Raw genomic sequence first — 7,528 nt, 5'->3', positions numbered from 1 at the left:
GAGATGTAAGTTTAAGGATAAAGAAATGTAGTACCGCCTTCAGAAAGAACTTCACGCCAAGACAAAAAATCTTTAAGCCTCTTGGTATTTTGCAGCACCTGAAATACATGAATCTTATGGAGTTCGTACTCTCAGGATGTTAAAAATGGAGAGAAAAGGATGTTAAAAATGGAGAGAAAAGAAAGATTGCATTGTTTTTAACAGTCTTCCTTTGCATGAAGTCACAAACCTTGGATATTTCTGTTTACAGCTTAGGTGATACTGACAATTCAGAACATGGTTTAAATATTTGGACCTAGCAGTTCCTAATGAGACAATGACACCAACTTTCCTAGCATCCTGTGATGATAAAGGAATGAAGTTCCCACAATATCTCCACGTATGTGTGCAGCTTATTTAGGCTGTAAACCTTTGTTCTGAGCCTTCAACCCTGTTTATAAGTAGTGTCTAAATCCCACGTTGTCTATTATATATCAAACTAACAAAAGGAGCACACTGAAAAGTAATGTAGCTTCTTTGTTGAAAGCACAGTTACCTAATTTAAGTTTTGCCTTACTGTTCTGAATTAATTTATTAATATTTGACTAACGATTATGAGTGTTTTCCATGGTTGTAGAGCAATAGCAGGGAAAGAAACGAGTGAGAATACGTTATTAAAATCACTGCATAAAAATTCTTTCTTGCATATTTATTCCAGTGTTAAATAGACCAGCCATTTACAATACAGGAAGTTGCAGCAAATGTAATAAAAACTGTTGTTTTTTTTTTAATACATCAAGTCTGTAAGGTGTTTGTATGCTCTCAGTTTCTTATCTCATTTTTTCCCTATTCCAATATGTTGCTAACTAAAATGTGTCCACAGCATGGGCAATGATGGATGTTCTTTTCTAGCTTTTACTACATATAAATCATAATCCTGTATTCATTCAGTAATCCTTGCTCTTTGCTGCTTCAAATCCTATTTCAAAAGATACTTCTACCATTTAGCTCCCTTCTATCATTTAAATATTTTTTTGCTTAGAAATGACAATTGCTTAGAAGTGTAAAATATTTCCAAAGAGAAACTGGAAGGAAGGTATGAAAGCGCATTTCTCACACTATATCAATTAACAAATGCTACTCTTACTTCCCAGTGCCAGTCTCTGCTCCCCTGAGGGAATAATACGTATCTTGTCATGATGCCTCCCATTCTCTCAAGCCTGGTATACTTGTGCATTGCAAATTCTGACTAAGCTGTGACTCCACTAGTTATAAAATTTACCACTGATGCAGCCAGTGACTTTTTCCACATTACTTGACTATCATGCACCACCTCTCACAATCCAGAGTACGTGACATGCAGAGTAAGTGCAGAGCTCATCTAAGCTGATGCTAATTTTCAGATCAGCGGTAGATTTTCAGTGTCAAGCGATAGATGTAGCCTCTGTCTCATGAACCTATTAAAGTGTTTGTACGCCATACCTAACTCAAAAGTGAAAGATGCATCTCCTCCAACGTATTTCATTTCCACCACACAATCAAATGTTTTTGTCTGAGAAAGGAACTGCTGATTGACATTTCAGAAATCAAGAAGGCCACCATTCAGTTAGTGACACTGACCCTTGGTCAACACATGAAAATTCCTATGGAGCCTTTGCTTTAACTGAAATATTGTTAATTAACCCTCTGTCTGATGAGTTTACCCTTGGACAGAATGCTTAGCTGGGAAATTGTGCCAATGTAATCTTGCATTCTGCTGGAGTTACTGCTTTTTCTCTATCACCTTTGCATGCTGTATTTCTTGTTTAACTTTTCAAAAGGCCCAAATTAAGATCAGTGACATATACAAATATATAGTAAAATATCATTATTTGCCTTGAAGAGCTTGCCCTCTGAATAGCAGACAGAAAAACGGGATACAAAGTGCTACTATGGCAGTGATCACAAGAGAAAAACTGCAGTTGGACTAAGGAGTGAATCTGTCTCTCTTCAACACAGTTGCACAAGTTTCCCTCACTAGAAGTTCATTCAATCTAAAATTAATTGATCATTCCTGTCATGATTTTTTGACCTTTTTGAGAAAAAAAATAATTGGCATCACACTGTCCAAAAGCCTTGTTAAGTCTTTTAACTTATCCTTCATACCGTTCTTCCCCACGTGAAAATTTTAAAATCCTACCCTTCAACATGCTTTGTGAATTCTGTGGACTAATGGCTATTTTCACCAAAATTTGAACAGTTTTTTGATTAACTAAGCATTTTTCTCAACCAGAGGCCAATGGTTTTGTACCCACAACTTGTCTGTGCAAAGGGAAAACTATGAAGACAATTTAGGCAAAAAGAAAAAAAGTTAAATTAAAAGTTAGATTGATGCATGCTTTCTCTAAAGACATGGAAATTTTGCCATTTTTAGCAGTTCTATTTAAAACAACAACTGCAACGAGTATTTTAGGTTCCAGAATGCCTGCAGCCAAGACTACAGAGCCACACAGCTTTTAGCAGATACCCCTCCCTACTAACAAGGCAGCTACTGGGTATATCGTCCTCTGTTTTCACAACGTATAATAATTGTGAGGAAATGCAAAATCTCAATTTTTCCAAGTAACAAACTGGAAATCTTGCTGAGGTGTTCTGCCAGCGCCTTTTACAATGCTCTCTCATGTGTGAAGGGTTTCTGCATTTGCCGAAGAGAGAAATCCACTCTCCTTGAACAGCTTTTGTCAGTTTCCATCTGTATCAAGCACCAAGTGAAATGCAAGGTTAAAATGAAATTAAACATGTTTACCTCAAACAGCATTAGGAAGGCAGTTTCCTCTCCACAATGTATTCCTGTTTAATATGCCATTAAAAAAAAAAAAAACAACCTGTTCCTGGGATCTCAAAAACTGTACTATTGCTGATTAAAAGTGGAGAGTTCAGCAGCAGCCACTGTGTGTGGCATCACAGGAACAGTCTTTTACTGCACCCTCTGGAATCCATGACATTCTAGAATTAAACTGCACTAAAACCACCAGCAGAATCCTCACAAAATATCATTTCTCCACAAGACTGATTTATTTTTAGTCTGAATATCTTCGAATGGGGCTACGGAAGAGGTTCACTTCATAAGTGTATGTTTGTTTCAATTTCCATTTGTGGGGGAAAAAAAGATTTTAACACATTGCCTGACAGTAAGAATTTTTTACCCACACTGAAGCAGTTGGATGACTTGCATGGAATATTCCCTGCAACTCCAGAATACAAATGGCTGTCTAAGGGCTAGATTCCTCAGTGCTTGATAAAATCTTTGGAACTGCCTCCAGCCTCTTCCATGATAATGCACACACCCTGCTTTCTATATTACAGCCCACACAATTAAAGCTCTATTCCTGAGCCGCTGCATGGCTGACCTATTTTCTATATGGACTTAGCTGAAACAATCAATGGGCATAGCCATGCATGAAGTGCAAGTTACAGTCCCAAGAGACAGCTTCAGGCTGCCCTGTGCCCCACAGCCACATGCTGTGGTGCATCCCTTCAGGTATTTTTCCCCTTACCCAAAAGCAGAGAAAAAATATCTGGCTCTCGAGCAGGGAGAGCACAGTATTCTCTGCACAGTGAGAGGTACAGTCAAAGGGGGGATGGTGAAAGAAGCGCCCTCTCAGACATAATATGTAAGGTTACTGCTTGCTTATCAGCTAGGTTCAGCATGTTGCCTGTGGGAAAGCAGCCTACTGGTGCAGATTTGCATTTGTCTGAATGCTTTTACTAGCAGGGCACCATTCTCTTGGAACAGCTACTTCTGGAATGAATATGCAAGAAGAGAGTCAATCCGTGGATTAGCTTTAAGAAACACAAAGGAACTAATTAAAAAAGAGTTAGAGCAATGAAATCAAGAATAATGTCTGTAAATCAAGAATCACGAAATGGAGAGGAATGATAATGCTGCCAGGTTCAAGAAGCAGGGAGAGCTCCTAAAAGTAGCCTTGAGACTCCGAAGCATGAAGGGGGCATTTCAATCAAAAGAGAGGGACTACTCTGCACTTAAGCATGAAAGCTGTAATCTTAGCAGAGGCATTGATTCCATTTAACCAAACTACCACGTCATAAGAATTAAAAATGAAAAATAAGTGCATCCCATAAAACTATACTCTCTTAAAGTGGAGTTATCTCAAAGATTGAAAGCCTGTGGAAGTGCTACACCTCAAATTTATTTGGGGTCTGCAGCAGTGAAGAGGACACAGCGAGACCTCTCTACAGTGAAGTAAAATTAATTCCTAGAGAACATCTTTGCTCCAAATTAGGTGATGAAGCAGCAGAATAAATGACAGCAATGGAATCTGCACTCCTCAACAAATGAATGAATAAAGACAACTTAATAAAGAAATAAAAGTCAGATTGCTCTGAACTTCATGTCTACAAAAATAAATAAGGGTACTCTGTGAACTATAGGGCATAAATGAACTAAACTGACTAGGAAACACTATTAGTGTATAGTGACATCACCTGACCAGGACAACCTAAGAATTGGAAAAACAGGATGCTACCAAATGAATAGCAATTGATATTTTGTTACAAGTTAAAAGATTCTTTAAAGATATTAACATGGTCTTTTCAATTGATTCATAGATCAATAAGCAGGAATGTAATAAAAAACCTGCTGTTTCTAGCAAATTTTCCCATCTTCACTAGGAAAAAAAAAGAAAAAACACCCACAATAAAAAAATGACCAACCAAACAAAAAGAAACAACAGTTGTTTAAACCCTAGCCTTATCCCATTTATGCATGTGCATACATCCTACTGACGTTTTAAAACAGAACACATATAAATATTCTGTCCTGAACAGTGTTTCTTTCTTGTACAAAGACTTGTCCACTGATAAGATAAACTTGATTCTCTAACAACTGGTACAACTAGTCATGGAAGACCTACAGAATACATAGTATATATACAGCTCAGATGCTCAAAACCTGATGAAAGTAATATTCAAAATAATGGCAAATGTGAGATTTGACTCAATTTAAACCTCAAGTGCTAAAGAAACTTAACTGAAATGCTAGGCAACTAAATAAATGCACCACATTTTTAAAAACCCATGAAGACATTAAAAAAGGAAATAGCCAAAGTGCACAAGGAACTCCAGCAAAGAAACTCTAATGCAGGCTCTGAATAGCTTAATTTCTAGTTATTAATAAAATAGACAAGGTGAAACAATGATTTCTAGATATCACCATAAAAAAAAGTAAAAAAAAAATTCTCCTTGAAGTATATTCTGTAGCTTCTGATAGATATTCTAAAATATTTTTTAAAAACTATACAGAAGTTTTCTTCCCTAAATAACTTTATACTAAAAATGCAAACCTGGTTGTCTACAGAGTAGATAGAAAAAGTGGCCAAGTACTTTGTAAGACATACTTCCTTGCATATAGCTTAGAATCTTACATCTGGTTACTGCAGTGCTCAATATTCTTTTTTTTAATTACTATTTTTAACATAATTTACAACATACTTTGGTGCAATAGATCATTTCAATTAAAAGGAAAAATAACTTAATTTTCTACAGAATCTACCTTGAGTTCTTGGACTGCTTCCTTTGCTTCTCGACATTAGTTTAGAATTTCAGACAGACAGCACTCATCTTCATACTGGCTGTGACATAATCTTGTATTATATGACATATCCAGGTTTTGATTGTTACTGATATTCTGAGCATTTTTTGATAAATTCTTATTTATGTTTGGATTTCACTAGGGGATCTGTTCTGAAATGTAGTGTCACAGGGTGGTTATGGACATATTTTTAAATAAACATTCAGCAGAATAAGACAAATACACACGACTTTAGTACTTGCTTCTATGGACACAACATGAATACCAGCCTTGACTTCTCATTTTTCTTCTCATTTCATAGTTCTCTACCTACTGGATGCTCAAACAGGAAACTGAACCAATGGGTCAAGGGACAGTGAACAGTTTTGTTGATTATGGCAAAAAGGAGGATTAAAAATACCACTATGGAACTAAATTCAGTTTCTCCTGCTGTGTTTGCCTCATAAGCTTGCACTGCCATGAGTCATAAGAGCTGTAGGCTACATAATTCCACAAAACAAACAAAAACAAGAGATCTCAAGATATGGCTTCCTTTCTCTTTTCTTACTTTTCCTGGATAATTTGGATCAGCATGATATCAGCAATCGCTTTTCTCTTCTGAGAATGTGCAGTGTGAAATCTTTCATATCACCATTATAGTATTTCTCATGCTTCCTTGAAATCATCTAGTTCATTTAAGGTTCTTGCTATTGGCAAAGCAAAAGAGTACTCATCAGAGCTATGAGTGTACATTCAGATGTAGTGAGAGAGCAACACAATCCAAGCAAGCAACTTCACAGTGAAGAGAACATCCCATTTGTAACATATTCTCACATGTCCCCTAGTTGCTTCAGTTGCCTAAATTTTCTGATTAACTATGTAAAACAGTCTGCTAGTGGAATCTCTTTCCAGTATGGACTGTCACCACCTTTGGCTCCTAATGCTAGAAAGGAGTGGATCTATTTATGTGATTTACAGCATACATCACCTTGCTCCTACTTTCTGCAATTTGGAAACAAGCTATCTTAACTACATGAAAAGAGATCTTGGCTTCATTGGGAATCCTGTCTTAGGAAAATCTAAAAGATTATGCCATTTCCAAATAACTAATACTCTGTCTTCTACTAACAGCAAGATAACTGAACACTTGAACACTTGCACTTGTTTTGTTGCAGTTTACACTAATGAATAATTGCTCCGTTACAACTGTTGACTGAGACTTTACGATTGAAAATCCGAGTGAACAAAAATGTCTTTTTCCCTACTAATATTTCAACAATCAAAAGTTACACCACCTCTCTTCAGCCCAACCTGTACATGGAACACTGTAATCAATACAGCATTCCAAACCAGTTCATTTCACACCAATACAGCAATATCAATATCACATCTTCACACAGGACTTTTTTTTTTCCTGTCCACTCATCTTGTGCACATAATTAAGCCACCTCACAATATGCACAGCAGAAGCAACCAGCTCTGAAAAATAAACCCGTTGTAGGAGTAGCATTGGATGAAGCAGGAGAAAGAACAAACGATAGGTAAAGGTATTCCTGTACATTTGAGAGAAAAACTTCTCGAGCATCACAAATGTTAGTGGATGATTTTATATAGAGAGAGAGAGAGGGACTACTGGCCATGGGCTAGGCACGTTCACTGAGCCACAGGAACAGCTAGCTCCAGCCACTCCCAATAGCAATTACAAGCCTCGAAAAAGTAGGAAAAATACTTAAGCTACAGAAATCGACCGCAAAAAGAGAACTGCCGTTCCTGAGGAATACAATAAAAAGAAATGAATGCAAAAGCGAAGTTATTGTTCGGGTTTAAGCGCGCGATTAAACGTCAGGCTTGTGTCAAATTCATGAAGTGCAACAATGTGAATCGCGCTGCAAACGAGATAAGAGAGCTCGCCTAATTGCAAGGCGGTACGGCCAGTCCGAACGGCTGCAATCAGCTTCGCGGGCACTGGCAGCTAGCGAA

This window comes from Meleagris gallopavo, chromosome 4 (genome assembly GCF_000146605.3).
Source record: "Meleagris gallopavo isolate NT-WF06-2002-E0010 breed Aviagen turkey brand Nicholas breeding stock chromosome 4, Turkey_5.1, whole genome shotgun sequence".
Taxonomy (NCBI): domain Eukaryota; kingdom Metazoa; phylum Chordata; class Aves; order Galliformes; family Phasianidae; genus Meleagris; species Meleagris gallopavo.
This window is presented reverse-complemented; position numbering follows the sequence as displayed.